Source organism: Equus caballus, chromosome 4, assembly GCF_041296265.1.
Source record: "Equus caballus isolate H_3958 breed thoroughbred chromosome 4, TB-T2T, whole genome shotgun sequence".
NCBI lineage: Eukaryota > Metazoa > Chordata > Mammalia > Perissodactyla > Equidae > Equus > Equus caballus.
The window spans coordinates 99,797,168-99,814,562 of NC_091687.1; positions in this window are offsets into that span (position 1 = coordinate 99,797,168).

Consider the following 17,395-nt stretch of genomic DNA (forward strand, 5'->3'; position numbering starts at 1 on the left):
TTTTATTGCCTATCTATTCCCTTTTTTTTTTTTAATGCAGTTTCCAGAATCTATATCTAGCCATTAAATGTTCCCTTTCTTGGGAAAATTCCTCTTGTTCTATTTAAACTTTAACATGCTAATTTAACACATGAAATGCTCTTCTTTTTTGTTCATTGAGCCTATTAAAAATCTCTACTCAAAAAATAAATTTAAACTGTGGTCTGAGACAACTTGCCTCAGCATCACCTGAGGATTAGGTTAAACAGGTATGTTCCTGGAGAAGGACGGGATTTCAGAGTCAGAATTTCTGGAGGTGGGTTGTAGGAATATACATATTTTGCCAAGCCCCTGCTGATTTCTGTTCATGCTAATATTTGAGAATTTCTGTCAACAGATCTTTATAAAGTTGATAAATAGCAACTCTTGTGTATTGTTCTTCTTGTATTTTCTATTTCTTCTCACTTTCTGTTTTTCCCTTTTCCCCTTTCTCATATGTTTTTCCTTAGACTTCAATGTTCCTAAGAGCCCTCCATTGGTTTCAGAGCCTGTTTACACCGTCTGTCTTACAAAATAAACATAAGACCAAAGATTTCCCCTCTCCTATAAGGTGCCCCAGAGACTGTAGGTCTGTCCAGGGGCTGTGACTTCATGGCCAGATCCTACCTCGTGAGCCACAAGGGAACCCGGAACCTCCTTCTTCTTTGCTGCTGTGCTCAGAAACCGTTGCTGGCAGAGCCTCATCCTGCACTGATCTTGCCATGGACACCAGGCTCCTCTGCTGGGGGACTCTGCCTCCTGGGAGCAGGTGAGATCAGGAGTACGTAAGAATTTGTGTAGAAGATGCTTTCCTGGGGCTCCTTTCACTCTCTGTGGCCTCTGTCTTCTCCCACGGGACACACGGAGCCTGGACTCAGCCAGACCCCCAGGCTTATGATCACAGAGATGGGAAGGGGGCTGATTCTGAGATGAGATCCAATTTCTATTCACATATTTGTTTCCTGGTACCAACAGAATCTGAGGCAGGAAATGGAGTTTCTGATTTCCTTCCAATATCAAAACATTGCTGCTGAGTCGGGGATGTCTAAAGAATGATTATCAGCCAAAAGACATAATGGAACATATTCCACCCTAAAGATCTATCCCACAGAGCTGGGGGCTTAGCTCTGTATCTCTGTGCCACAGGGGCACTGGCACAGTGCCGCTGAGTCAGTCCCTACAGTGTGCAAACTCACTGGCTTCCCTCCTCTCCCCTGAACTCCAGGCCATTTGAAAATGCCCCTTCCCTGTCTTCCTGCCTCAGAAGAAAGAAGCAGGTTCATTCCTGTGGCTCCAGCTGCAACCAGTAGACAGCAAGACCATAAAATATCTCTTAAATTATCATGATGGGCATGCTTTGGGACATGGGCTTCTGAAATTCCTAAAAAATAGTGCAGATTAGGCAGTCAGTGGATTCCAAGTTTAGAAATAAAGGCTCCCTCCTCAAAATTTTTGAGTACAGAGACCAGATATTTGAGGTTGATATTATCTTACCAAGATGCTAAGAAATTCCTGCTGATTTTACGCCAAACAACTACCCTGCAAACTCTGTACCCCACAGAGCCAATGACTTCGTTGTTTGTGAAACAACAGAACACACTACAGGTTTTTACAGTCCTTTTATCACAGGTCTGCCTCCTCCACAAATGTGAGGGTCCCTAAAGGGCAGGGATTATCTAAGGATGACTGTGAGGATATAGTAAGCATAGTCTTCTTGAGAGAATAGAAATCACAGAAACACTGATGAGTAATCCCCATTCAGGGATTATTCCAGGAAATTCAAACCTCAAATCCAGCAGAGCATGGAATATTACTCTATGATTTCAAAGTCTCCACTGCTCCCTTCCCTCTCTTACAGGTCCAAGGTCCACGGACACTGGAATTGGAGTCAGGAAATCTGCTTCATGACTCCAACTCTGCTTTTTGTTTTAGTTTTAGTTTGTTTGTTTGTTTGTTTGTTTGTTTGTTTTTTTCAGCCCTAAGACATTGGCAAATGCCTTCTCCTGTCTGGGACTCTGTTCTTTCTTTAAAACTAGAGACTTGCACTATTTGGTCTCCAAGATCCAGCGTGACTGTGATTCTTCAACTAAGAATACCTCCATTTTTCCCACATGTGTAACCACCAGGGATTGCTGTGGAAGACATGTCACAACTGTCTGGCAATAACTGAGCATAATTGCACATGTAGACAACACCGATACAAACATCTGGTTGGATGGGACAAGATACATCATTCTTGTATTCCTCCACATTGATGCTGACCTGAAATGTGGTCATGTCAAAGAAAATTATATATAGTTCCTGCAGTGCTCCTTCTGCTGCCAGATGGCAATAAAGGAGCATGGCAGAAAGTCCACCACGTAGGGCAGTCAAATGATCTGGTTCACCTTGGCAGCCCTGGTTCAGGCTCGTCTTCCGGGCATAATTATTAAGAGCACTTTATTTCACAAATTAAACTGTCCCTGTTTGGTCAATAAACTACCACAGCCATCGTTGATCATGACACAACTGTCACATGTCTCTGTTAGAAGTAAATTGTCGTAGTGCAGTTTGTTACAGAAAATTTTATTCAGACACTTGTTAAAACCATAAGGCAGACTTTAGTCAGTGGAACCGTGCAACGGGGTTTTGCAGTTAGAGGGGACAGATTGGGATAAACTCCAAATAGGACAAGGCCAAGTCGGAACTTATAGCCAAGGAGCAGAGAGCAGGACCACATCTGTGCATGGAGATTTACTAAGAGGAAACATCAGGGTAACATTGCCTCAAGGATAAGGAGGAATTCTGGCTAAAGGGACCTTGCAGGATTCTTGCTGAAGGCAGGTCAGGATGGTCAGACATTACCTGGGGGATGGTGGGGGAGGAAGAATTTGATCAGATATCAAGGGTCCTCAGATATTTAGGGTGGGAGATTCTGGCTAACTGATAGCAGGATTCTTGCTAAAATTGGGCTTTTGAGGACTGCTAAAGAAGACAGCCTGTTAAAAAAAGGAGAATGGATTCTTGAGGTATACAATGGGCAGAATTTGAACACTTATCTGTTCTAAGTGGTGAGGCAGATTAAAGAGATGAAGATGACCCTTAGATTTCAAAAATAATAAGAAGCCCAACAAATCTAGGGGTCCCAGATGAAACAGAATATTCGACAAAGGAATTCACTTTGGGTCAGTTTGAAATTTAGGTACATTTCAGGTGTCTGCATGGATATTGTGGGGGAGTGGAATTGGCCACCCCAAGATATGTCTCTTTCGCATGAGGATTATTTGGGGATGGTTATTGTTAAAAAACTGCAGACAGGAAAGAAACTCTGAAAAGTAGAATTTACTGACCCTTTGTTTAGAGACATTTACATTTGTAAAGGAAATCTCCTTCTGTAAAGGTGTCTCCCTCTCTGTACCAGGAAGAAGGGGGGATGACCTTATCTCCAGAAACTCTTATCAATGTGGAAGGCAAGGACTTAAATCTGCATAATAACCTTACTCTTGTTTACTGTACTTTTCTGGTATCCTCCCATAACTGACCCCCCCAACATCCTCCTTTGTATGATATTTAAGGTGGTGGCTTCTGCCATTTTGGTAAGTTGTTCAGCTTGCCTGAGCCTCTCCCACGTATACATGTTATAAAGCTTTGTTTAATTTTCTCCTGTTATTCTGTCTCATGTGAATTTAATTTGTTCTTCAGCCAGAAGGACTCAGAGTGGGTAGAGGAAATGTCTTCCTCCCCTACAATATGCTTGTAACTAAAAGAAACTCCCTTTCTCCTTGTTCTATGCCAGTGGTCTCATCCACTGCTGCTTCACATTCCAAGGCTTACACACACACACTCATTCCCACATACGTGTGCACAGTCACATAAACATATACATGTACTAAGGCATACATCAGCTTCCCTGACCCCAACCCAACCTCCTCAGCAGAGGGCAATATCAGATTTAAAGACAGTCTAATCTACTTTAATTTTATTAACAATTTTGTTTTATTACTTCCCCTACTTTCTTAAATCTTATTATATATAAGATTATATATATATATATATAATTATATATATTATATATAAGAATACTATTCTGGTGAAGTAAAAGCTAGTCCACATTTCCACTTCTCCTATTAAGAGGCATATAATTGCCAATTAGAGCTTTTCAGGGGCCCAACAGACTAAAATAATGAAATACCTAGGCATAAATTTAGCAAAGGAAATGAAAGAGCTGTACATTGAAAAGAGCAAAACATTGCTTAAAAGAAATTAAATACCTAAATAAATAGAAAGACACTCCATGATCATGGGTTGGGAGACTTAATATTGTTGAGATGGCAAAACTTCCCAAATTAATCTACAGATTAAAATAAATCCTGATCAGAATTCCAAAATTCCACCTACCTTTCCTCTGCCAGAAATTGCTGCTAAAATTCATATGAAAGTCCAAGTTACCAAAATTAGCCAAAACAATTTGAAAAAGAAGGAAAATATTGTACAACTTACATTTCCCCAATTCAAAACTTATTATAATGCTACAGAAATCAAGACAGTGTTGTTCCGAAACAGGATAGATATCTAGATCAATGGATAGAATTTAGAGTCCTCAAATAAACCCACATTTATGGAAGACATTTTTAGATAAGAGTGCAAAGACCATTAAATTGGCCAAGAATAGTCTTTTTTTTTTTTTTTTTTGGTGAGGAAGTTTCACTCTGAGCTAACATCTGTTGACAACCCTCTTCTTTTTCTGCTTGAGGAAGATTAGCTCTGAGCTAACATCTTCCTCTATTTTGTATGTGGGTTGCCACCACAGCATGGCTTGATGAGTGGTGTAGATCCGTGAACCTGGGCTGCCGCAGCAGAGGGTGCCAAACTCAACCACCACACCACAGGGCCAGCCTCGAGAATAGTCTTTTTAAGAAATGGTGCTGAGCAAACTGGACATCCATGTGCAAAAGAATGGAGTTGAATTCTTTCCTCATATCGTATACAAAAATCAACTCAAAGTTGATTAATGATCTAAATGTAAGAGCTAAAAGTATAAAATTCTTAGAAGAAAATGCATATGTAAATCTTCATGACCATGGAATAGGCAATGATTTCATAAATATGATACCAAAAGCATAGGCAACCAAAGAAAAAATAGATAAGTTGGACTTTTTCAAATTTAAAAATGTTTATACTTCAAAGGATACTTTCAAGGAGTGTAAAGACAATCTCTAAAGTGAGATAAAGATTTGCATATCGTATGTATCCTACAAAGGACTTCTATCCAGAATATATAAAGACCCCTAGAACTCAACAATAAAAAGATAAGTAATCCAATTAAAAAATGGGCAAAAAATCTAAATACACGTCTCCAGAGAAGATATATAAATGACCAATAAATAAACGTAAAGATGCTCAGCATCAGTAATCATTATGGAAATGAAAATCAAAATCAGAAATAGATGTCATTTCACATTCACTAGTGTATAATAAAAATGACAGATAATAACAAATAGTGGTCCAGATGTAGTGAAATTGGGACCCTGATGCCTTGCTGATGGGAATGTGAAACTGTACAGCCATTGGGTAAGACAATGGGCAGTTTTTCAAAAGTTAAACACAGAATTACCACATAACCCAGAAGTTTCACTCCTACATGTATATACCCAAGACAATCAAAAGTATGCTTCCACACAAAAAATTTTTCTTGAATGTTCAGAGCAGAATTATTCATAATAGCCAAAAAATGGAAACAACTCAAATGTCCATCAATTGACAGGTGGATTAAGAAAATGTTGTGTAACAATTACAATGCAATATTATTCAGACCTAAAAAGGAATGAAGTTTGATACATGCTCTAACATGAATGAGCGTTGAAAAAAATATGTTAAGTGAAACAAGACGGACACAAAAGGGTGCATATTGTTTGATTGCATTTACATAAAATGTCCAGAATAGGCAAAAATCAGACGCAAAAAGTAGAACAACGGTTGCCATAGGCTGGAGGGAGGAGTGAATGGGGATCGCCTTCTAATTGGTACGGGTTTCTTTTTGGGGTGATGACAATATTCTAGAATTAGACAGCAGTGAGGGTTTCAGTTGTCTGAATACTAAAAACCACTGCATTGTACAATTTGAAATGGTGAATTTTATGGTATGTGTATTATTATCTCAATTTACACAAAATAAGATCTGGTACCTCAACCCAAAATTATTCAAATATTCTAGCTTGAATGTTTTTTAAAAGGAGTATATTTGCAAGAGATACCATTGTGAACAGGACAATGTGTTGTCTGATATGTACTGTATATCAAATTTATTGATGATCTTGCCAATCTTCTAAAAATATAAAACATTTTACAACCTTTTCAGTAAAATGTACTCTTTAGTTGGCCTAAAACATTAACTGACTGTGATGTAACTAATAATGTAGATGAGTCTCAAAATAATTACAGTGATGCAAATAATCCAGACAAAAATGAAGATATACTGTATTATTCCATTTATATGAAAACCTAGAAATTGCAAGCAAATCTATATTGACAGAAAGCAGATCAGTGATTGCCTAGGGATGAGACAGGTGTGGGAAGGGTTGGGAGGGTTGGATTACAACTCCACACAGAGAAACTTTTTGTGTTGATGAAGATGTTCACTATCTTGATTGTAGCGATGGTTCCATGTTTGCGTACATATGTCAAAACTTGTTAATATGGGCAGTTGACTTGTCAGTTATGCCTCAATAAGTATGTTTTTTTAATTGCTATATAATTGACTTATAAAATTGTGTACGTTTAACATGTGCAGCATGTTGATTTGATATATTAGTTTATTGCAGTATGACTACTACCATAATGTTAGCTAACACCTCCATCACATCACATAGTTATTATTTCTTTTTTGTGGTGAGAACAATTAACATCTAGTCTCTTAGCAACTTTGAAGTTTATAATACCAAAAACAGTAGAAAGAAAATCCAAAAGTGTTTGGCAAAGTGTCTAAGCCAATAATTTACTTGTTTGAAGACAGATAGGTGAAATTAAATTATATTTTCCACCCTACTTATCTCCCAAGCTCACTCAGTATTTCCCAAATTAATTTTTCTTATCCATCTGTCTGTAGTTTAGGCAATCTGTACCCAGTTGAGAAGTATTCCCTCAGCTGAAGGGTTGGGGCACATTAACAGGGCTTCAAATGAGGGGGAATGAAAAGAAAAGTGAGGGCTATATTCTAAGGCTTTAGCCACTGAAAAGAACCTTCAGCCCTTTGTGTGCTCATGGCGGAGGGAAGGTACCTGCAGTTGTGTCAGGAGAGCCAAGTTTGAAGATCTGAAGGTGGAGGTTTGACCAGGTAAGTTCCAAGTGTCAAAGGTATTATATACATTATAGCAAAAGTCCCACAGCCTTTTGAGCTGCTCAGTTGGAACATTGGTGCTGCCAGTATAGACCACGCCATCACCATCACTCTCACCAGCACATCAGGACCACTCCTTTTAATTTAATTCACTGTTTACATCTATCGAAAGCCATCACAATGTGATTGGTAGCTAAGTTTTGAGGGAGAAAGTTTGGTTTTGAACAGCAGTAGTGAACAGGACAAAGTAGAAATGGATGGTAGGCCTCTGCTCCTTATCTCAACCCTTAGATTGGGTTTGAGCCTGGAGACAGAAGACTGGTAAGCAGAACATGACGGAAACATTCACAAGTTGCTTGGTGAGATTCTGCACATAGCAGAGTTGCTTCAGGCCCTAAGTAACAAGGACACCTCAGAGATGATGAGGAGACAATTTATTTCCCCAAGTCTGTGTAAAATCCAACACTGTCCTAGCAGTCTGAGGGTTAGTGTGTCTAACGGCATCCAGGAAAAGTCCCTTTGGGCTAGGCATGGGTCCTCAGTGATGGGCATCTTCATCAAAAGCATTGGTGATCAATTTGGAGTATTTTCAGGAGAAATAACTGTGCTGATTCCAAGTGGTGATGGTAAATGCTTTTTGACTGAAGTGTGCATTTGGGGAAGCCTACTGAATATTCCCAAAATAATGAGGGCTCTTTGAGGAAGGCCATAGGATCCTAATATTAATATAAAGACAAGCCTTTGAGCCATTGTTATTTGAATACTAAAAGTTCGCATGACCTTATTTATTATTCAAAGCCTGGAGTGTCCTAGATGTACAGGTTTCCTCTCCTCCAGGGGGCCTGTAAAGTCCAATAGGGTGAGATGGTGCCGTATTCTTCCTTGTGTCTTCCTTTCACTGTGTCTGGGGCAAAGCAGGCTTTATCAGCATTTTTTTTCAATGCCACAGAGTAGGAAAGAAGGACAAAAGAATGGAAGGGAGGAAGAGCCCTCAAACATAGGCATCACTTCCATGATTAAAGAGAATAATATAGATAAATAAATAGAATCAGGGGAAACACATTGAGAGGAAGAGTTTATAGTTGTTCTGATGATGTTCTTTGAATTACTTATATCAAAAATTCAGGTAGAATAGCAAAAGATGAGAAGGGTGAATTATAAGAGATAAACTAAGGTTCCCTCAAGATGCTTGAAACCAGTGCTTAGCTGAGGTGGAGGAGGAAAAAAGGAAACTGAGTCAAATCATTTCCTGTCTCCAGTCCTGTTCTCTACTTCCCTGTCTCTCAATATGTGTCCCTGGATATCACATCTGGTCACTACCTTTACTCAGGAACAGCAGGAAAATGAAAAGATGATATACACCAATGAAAGGAAAATAAAGGAGCAAAAGATAAGAAAAAGTGGAGATTGGAGTGGTAAAAATTTGTTTCAGGTAATAAAGACCAATAATGAAAGTACTCATCTCTCATCTTCCCCCACACAACACTATCCCCTCCACTAACACATATTAAGCCAGATTGTAGGTACAGTCAAGAAAAAGAAGTTCTGTTCAATTGAGGTACAAGATCAGTTCTAGAGACAGCAGGATCCACTGGAATAGTGACCTCACAGGAAGACCCACCTCATGAGAGGCAGCTGTGAGGTCTAGCCTCCTGAGCTGCTGCAGTGAGTACCCTTCCTGGCCCCTGCCTGTGGGCTCCCCTTTATGCCCAACTCTACCATGGGCATTAGACTCCTCTGCTGGGTGCTCGTCTGGCTCCTGGGCGCAAGTGAGCTCTAAGCTAGTGGATCAGCATCACTGCGTTTTGTCTGTGGCTCTATAGCTGCGTCTCAAATATGACCTGGACCTCCATGTTGCCCAGAGATTTTGTGAAAGTTATCAACTTTTACATGAAAATAAATATTATTACAAATAATTGTAAAAAAAGCAAAATTCATGTGAATTTTAAATGCACTCGGGAGATTTCAAAGATATTTGAGCTCTCCTGGGGTTGCTTCTCTGTAGGGCACTCACTTCCTCTACCATTATCACTCTGTCTCATGCAATCTTTTCTTTTCTGAGGTCACACAAATGCAGGCATCATCCAGAACCCAAGACACTCGGTCAGGAGAAAGGCCAGGAAGCAACAATGAAATGCAGTCCAGTAACAGGACACAGTCATGTTTACTGGTATTGGCACATCCTGAAGGAGGGTCTGAAGTTCATGACTTACTTCTAGAAAGAGCAAGTCATACAGGATTCAAGAATGCCAACAAAACATCTTTCTGCTGAATTTCCCAAAGAGGGACCTGGAGTCTTAAAGATCCAGTTGGCAGAGCTGGGAGACTCACCAGTGAATTTCTGTGCCAGCTCCTGATCCACATCGATGCAGAGTCACATCCTCTCAGTGTACAAACAGCCTCCAGGCCCCACCCTGGAAACAATGTGGACTGGGGGAGGGGAACTGTTGTTTGATTAGGGAACAAATTAGCTATAAGGCATTTAGTGAGGTGAGGATGGAAGTAGGGGAGGACGGTAGGAATATCATGGAACATGCCAGCCCAGGCTCAGGAACTAAGACTCTGTCACCTGAAAAAGGATAAGAATTTTAAAATTCATACTCTATTTCAAGTTCGCAATTGAATGCTCTAAATATAGAATTTTATTTAATTAGAAGGACAATCAAGCAAAGGAAATATTGTCTTCATTTTCAACATGAGGAAACATGGTTCCAAGAGTTCATTTTCCTTTCTTAAACTCAAAAACAGAAAACAAAAAGACAGGGAGAGATATAGGAGACAAACCTAGGTTTGTCTCGCTCAAAAGTTTTTGCTTTTTTGTTTGTTTGTTTAATGAGGAATATTAGCCCTGAGCTAACATCTGTGCCCATCTTTCTCTATTTTATATGTGGGACGGGTGACACAGCATGGCTTGATAAGCAGTGCATAAGTCCGCGCCTGGGATCCAAACCTGCGAACCCTGTGCCGGGGAAGTGGAGCGCACAAACTTAACCACTACACCACCAGGCTGGCCCCCAAAGAGTTGTGCTTATTATACCACTCTGTGCTGCCTCTTATTATTTCTGGAATAATCCAGATTTTGTCCCTTGCCTAGTGCCTATGCGGGTATGTATAGATGCCAGGATTAAAAATTGCTGCTGTAGGATGTCCCAGAGATGGTGGAAATACAGCTGGACAAATTTGTCTGGAATTTAGGAGATAGGTCTGACCACAAAATACTGTTCATTAGAAACACATCACTTGAAATTTCATGATCTCAGTGAATATTTTTTTTGATTCTCATCACACAACAAATGTCAGACACCTACAGAAAAGTGTTTATTATCATTTGTTTGATAAAGCAAACAATTTCGGAAAATCAAAAGGCATGTAAATGCAAAGTCCCTTACCCACATCTGTACCAGTGAAATCCCCCTCACAGGATGGAGTATACACCACTTCACTCCACGGGGGTTTCTGCCTTTTGATTTTCTGAAATTATTTCACTTGCTGCCTCCCTCCCTTCTCCACCCTCAGGAGGAGGTGGAGCAGAAAAACTGTGAAGGGGACAGAGGAGGGGCAGTGACTGGGGCCTGAGGGGAGCTGAGAGTCCACATGAAAAAGGACATCCCCTGAGTCAGACCTGAGCAAGACCAGAGGAAGGAGGTTTCAAGCTGCACTCACTCCACTTAAAAGCTCCAGGCAGGTGATTGAAAGGGATCCCCTTCTGAACATATAGCTCCTGAGGGAGAAAGAAAGGCAAAAAGGAAAGAAGAAGGGTCCTCTAACAATTGGGCAGTGAAGGAAAGAAGAAGAAAACGAAGAAAACTTAAGAGTCCCGCAAAAGAAGACAATCACAAAATAAAAGGATTTACAACCACCCCATCATGAAAGAAAAAAAGAAAGAAAACTTCCTAAGGTGTTTGTCCTTCTCCAGAACAACTGGGAAGGTTACCATGAAGCTGGGTGTATCGTAAAACACCTCAACATCATGAAAATGAAGAAGAAAGCAAAATCCATAGAGTAGAGGAAAATGCCACACTTCTCACCATCTCCCTCAAAAACAACCATGAGACAGAAGAAAATGTAAGTCTACACTCCAGAATTAAATAAACTCAAGGAAGCAGCTGAAGACAGGGTGACCCATCTATAACCAGAAGTTCAAAAATTAAGAACCGAAATGGCAAAAAAACGGGGGAGAAATGAAAAAAACAGTTGATTGAACTCAGGAAAGAAATGAAAGAAAAAGACAAAATTAGCTAAGAAATGAAGAGTAAATTAAAAAATACCCAAGGAAGAATAAATTTGTGGGGACCTGGAATTGGCCACCCCAAGATATGTCTCTTTGGCATCAGGATTATTTGAGGCTGATTGCTTTTGATAAACTGGGACAGGGAAGGAGGAATGGAACTTGCCCTTTGTTAGGACACGTTTACATTCGTAAGGTAAATCTCTATCTGTAAAAGCTGCCTCCCTCTCTGTACCAGGAAGAAGAAAGGAGATGACCTTCTCTCTAAAAACTCTTAATCAGTACCAAAGGCAACGACTTAAAATCTGCATTTTATTGTGCTAGTCTGGTAACCTCCTGTAACTGACTTCCCTCCCCCTCCCAACGTTGGCATCTCCTTAAAGATTAAGCATCTTTCTTTAGGCTGGGAACTGATTGCGCTCATCTGTGACCCCCACCCAGCCCGAGGCAACACACCTGCCACCCCGCAGCATTCACTGGGACAGCAGACCTATCTGTCGTTTCCATCAAGCGCTGTGCTGACAGAGCAGCCTCGTGGCTATTGTAAAAGGGACATTTCAATCACATGTGAAACACCCCGTTTGGGGGTATATAACCACTATGTGCACCCCACTTCTTCGGTGCCCTTTCATCCTTCGGGAAGAAAGGCCCCCGGCCATGGTTCCTCATAAAGCTTTGTTTAATTTTCTCTTGCTATTCTGTCTCATGTGAATTTAATTCATCCTCCAGCTAGACGAACCCCCATTTGGGGAGAGGAAATGTCCTCCTCCCCTACAAATTCAACTGGAAATTTAGAAAGGGCATTGAAGAAAGTCAAGAAACATCTAAGAGAATGAAAATGACAGAGAGAAGGTGCTGGAATGAAAGCAAGGCCAGGGCCTGAATGCACAGGAGGATCTGGAGCAACTGGGCTCCTGGCAGCAGGTCTGAGTAGTACCTGTCCATCGCTGCTACAGACACCTCTGCACAGATCCAAGGGTCACTCTTTCCTCCGGGAGTGGATGGGATTACAAGTGAATGCTGCCTTCTGTGTCAGGAGTGTCTGCAGTGCTCCCATAGTCATCAGACATTAGCATAACTAGGAAGGTAAAATCCAGCGGGGCCAATCAGAGGAGACTCTGGCCTGGAGATGTGGGGGTGCCAGCCCACTCAGGCCAGACTGAATGCAGAGTTTCAGGAGGGAGGCACAAGAAGGAGCAAGTGATTCAGGTCTCCCTCTCAGTCTCCTCTTCCACAGAATTAGGGACCTTGTCTTGAGAATCTCCAGGATCCCTTCCAACTATCCAGTCTAGCCTTCTGACAAATTCTACATATTAAGATAGTGGGATCCCCAGAGCTAAGTTTCTTTCTTCATTTGCCTTCCAGTAAGTGCTTGGAGTTACAAGCAGACTCCGTACCCACTATGGGCAATCGGTTGCTCAGTTGGGTGACCCTTTGTCTCCTAGGAGCAGGTGAGTCCTGGGTTCAGGGAACAAATTCCTGTCCTGAAGGTGCCAAGCTCCAGATCTAAGACTTTCCCTGTGACAGCAGCATTAGGCATTCTCTTGAGCTGTGTTTCTAGAGCTTTTCTCTCTCTTCCATAGGCACCATGGATGGTGGAATCACTCAGAGACCAAAATACCTGATCAGAGAGGAAGAAATGTGACCCTGGAATGTGAACAGAATTTTAATTACGATGTCATGTACTGGTACCGACAGGACCCAGGACAAGGGCTGAGACTGTTCTACTACTCACAGATTATAGATGATGTTCAGAATGGAGACATACCTGAAGGCTACAGGGCCTCCCGGGAGAAGAAGCCATTCTTTCCTTTCACTGTAACATCAGCTCAAAAGAACCAGACAGCCCTGTATCTCTGTGCCAGTAGTAGAGACACAGTGAAGCACAGCCACCTCTTCTCTGTGCATAAATGTGTCCCAGGCCCTGCTTCCCCACCAGGTGGCAGGGCTGTTCTGGACTCAGTCCCCTGATCTGCTGGCTTTCCTCCACCTCAGTCAGGCCCCAAAAGCAGCCGCTTCCATCAAACACGATTTGTGGAATGGCAGGGACTTCAGCGATCCAAAAGTTTGTTTTAAAAGTTACATATATGTTGTGGGGACCTGAAATTGGCCACCCCAAGATATGTCTCTTTGGCATCAGGATTATTTGAGGCTGATTGCTTTTGATAAACTGGGACAGGCAAGGAGGCTCTGAGGAATGGAACTTGCCCTTTGTTAGGACACATTTACATTTGTAAGGTAAATCTCTATCTGTAAAAGCTGCCTCCCTCTCTGTACCAGGAAGAAGAAAAGAGATGACCTTCTCTCTAAAAACTCTTAATCAATACCAAAGGCAATGACTTAAAATCTGCATTTTATTGTGCTAGTCTGGTAACCTCCTGTAACTGACTTCCCTCCCCCTCCCAACTTTGGCATTCCTTAAGGATTAAGCATCTTTCCTTAGGCTAGGAACTGATTGCCGAGCTCACCTGTGACCGCCCAGCTCCAGACAATCCACTTGCCTCCTGCTACACCCACCGAGATAGCAGACCATTACCTGCTGTGTCCATCAAGCACTGTGCCAACAGGGCAATCTTGTGACTATTGTGGGAGGGACATTTCAATCACATGTGAAACACCCCGTTTGGGGGCTATATAACCACTCTGTGCACCCCACTTCTTCGGTGCCCTTTCTTCCTTCCTTGCTATTCTGTCTCATGTGAATTTAATTCGTTCTCCAGCTAGACGAACCCCCATTTGGGGAGAGGAAATGTCCTCCTCCCCTACAATGTGTATATCTATTTCTATATCTATATCTCATGGAGAGAAAGTGAGAGAGAGAGAGGAAGAAGAAGGAGGAGGATGAAGAGTAGGAGGAGGAGGAGGGAAGGATGGAGAGAGTAGAAGAGAGAAGAGAGAGGTTAATTTTTCAACCTGGATCTTTTTCCTATTGTACCAGACACTGAAAAACAAAAATGAACAGGAAGTGGTCCCTTTCTTCAGAAAGATGATAAAAGCCTCGTGGGAAGAGCAATATGTAGAACAAATATTGCCATCAAGTCTCATACGTGTGTCCATTATCAGAAGTGTTAGTGGAGTACAAGAAATAACACGTCCAATTGTGTCTGGTAACATCAGGAAGGGCTTCAAAGAGAAGGCAAAATACAAGGTGAAATTTGAAAGATGGGTAGGATTTCACCAGATGCACAAGCACCACCTGAGTGATACAGGTTTAGGGAGACGTGTTAGGAGAGAGTGAGGAGAAAAATCAGGAATAAAGATGATCACTCCCCATCCGATATGGTAATAAAAGGAAATTTGGAAGAATGAGTGGAGCAAAATTGTTGAACAAAATTGAATTTCCAGTTCCAGTGGACTTTCCATGGATATCTGCATAGAAATACCCAGTAGGCTCCTGTGAATGCCCTTGGCATTTAGAAGGGAGAGTCAGGCTTGGGAGAAATATTTGCATGAGTAATAAGCAGACAGCTGGTCACTATTATTTTGCAAATGGTCTTTTTGTTTTCTGTATCTTTTCTTCCTTTGTGGTCTGCCACCTAACTATGGAATTAGAAGGCAAGTGGTGTTAATTCTTGGGACTGCATTTTTCTACAAGTTTTTATTTGATCACATAATTCTGTTTCTAGAGACGAATGACAGTCTATATTACTCAGAGTAACCCTCACACTGCATCCAACAAAAAATGATGGATGAAATACATTTTTAAATATTCTTGGAAGCTTTTAAGAACTCCAGCCTTTTGTCCTGTGTGGCTTTGTGTCTTTGGGGATAAGAAAGTTTTGGAAAAATCTGGGGGATCCCTGTCCATCACCCACAATCCTTGGCTTCATGCATTTTGTTTGGATTCCCTCCTGATTCTGCGTTTAGCTTTGTCTTTCTTCTCCCATATATTCTGTGAAAGCCTGACTCATACAGAGACCAATAAACTGAGATACAGAGATGGGAAAGAGACAGTGACCTCTGAATAGGATTTAAAACACTGACATGTGGTATGACGAGCACTCCAAGGTGTCACTGCAACTAATGGTCTCTGATAATAAGGAGAAAACCATTGAGAATGGGATGGATCCAAGAAGCCTTACTTGGACTGTCCAGACCATGTTCACGGATACTTCGACGTCAGACATTTCCTGAGCCAGATGATACAGTCATGGACTTTGTGACAATCGAGGAGACAGCCTCTGGAATTCTCTGCTCCCTGCGTCCAAGCCATATTCCAGAGGCAATGTGCTGCGGTAACACTATCTGCCCAATGAGAGAAGGGAAATTAAAGGCAAGACAGTAAGGGAAAGACAGTCTTGCTCTTCTTTGTTATCTTGGTCATAACTAGAAGGGATACAAATTTCCTCCCGTCAGTTGAGGAATTTATAAAACAAAACATACGGACTCTTCATGATTTTAAAATGTCCACTTTAAAACCATTGAACCATTTATTTTCTCAGAGTGATCCTGACACTGAAAAGAACTCTTTAGCTGTGAAGCTTCGTAATAATACCATTCCCATGACGAAGCTGTTAGAGTTATTGTATGAAATGAATGTCAAAAAAGTTAAAATATCACTAAATGTTTCCTTAGCAAGTTTTGAGAAGCCATTGCATCTATTAACTAGGAAAAACAATTTAGAGAAAAATATAATCAAAGAATGATAATATTTCTTGGGCAAAATAAACATAATTTCTGAATTTAAAAATGCACTGGAAGCAATCTGTAGTAAATTAGACTAGTCAGAAAAGCAATTTGTTAACTGCATACAAACTCAAGAAATATTCTAGAATCCTGAAGAAATAGAAAACAATATGTGAGAAAAAATACTATCACAGCAGTTTTGTTCATGATGACCTCAAACTGGAAATTACCCAAATGTCCATCAACAATGCAATGGATAAATAAATCATACTACATTTATGTAATGCAATAAAATATGGCAAAATCAAACATTATTGGCAAAATCATGAATGGATGAATCTCATAATATTGAACAAAGAGTACACAATATTAGAAGTTACAATAGTGGCTACATTTGAGGGCATTTTTTCTCCTCCCCAAAGCCCAAGTGCATGATTGTATAATGTAGTTGTAAGTACTTCCAGTTCTATGTGAGCCACCACCACAGCACGGCAAGTGACAGACAAGTGATGTCATTCCCTGACCAGGAAAAGAACATGGGTTTCTGGAGCAGTGAGAGCTCCACACATTAACCACTAGGCCATCAGGACTGGTTCTGGGGGCATTTTTAACTTACTTGGAGGGAAGCATGAGGGAAGCTTCTGGGGTTCTGAAAACATCCTATATCTTGATCTGAGTGGTAGTTATATAAGCATATTCGTTTGTAAAATTCACTAAGCTGTACACTTAAGATTTGTGCAGTCTATTATATGTAATTATGTGTCACTTAAAAAGCTTAGAAAAAGGACAACAACAATAACAACAACCCCAAAATGTATTGAGTTAAAATAAAAATGTATTCTCTCTCATGGGTCTGTGGGTTGAGTGGGCTTTTCTGGGCAGTTACCACTCAATGTCACAGTCAAACAATCACTGAGCCTGGAGACCTCTGAAGGTTCACCTGGGCTAGGCATCCAAGATGGCTTCTTTGTGCACATACCTGATCCCTCACCTAGGGCGGGTGGAACAGCTGTGGACCAGCATGGCATGTCTCTCTTTCTCCACACAGCCCCTCTATGTGGTTAGGTGGGTTTCCTCATGATGTGGTGGCCTCTGAGTGGTTAAAATTATCACATAGTGGCTTTTTCCCCAAAAAATGAGTATTCAGGAGACTCAGGTGGGATCATGGGTGCTTATGACTTCAGCTTGCAAAAATCACAGTGTTGTTT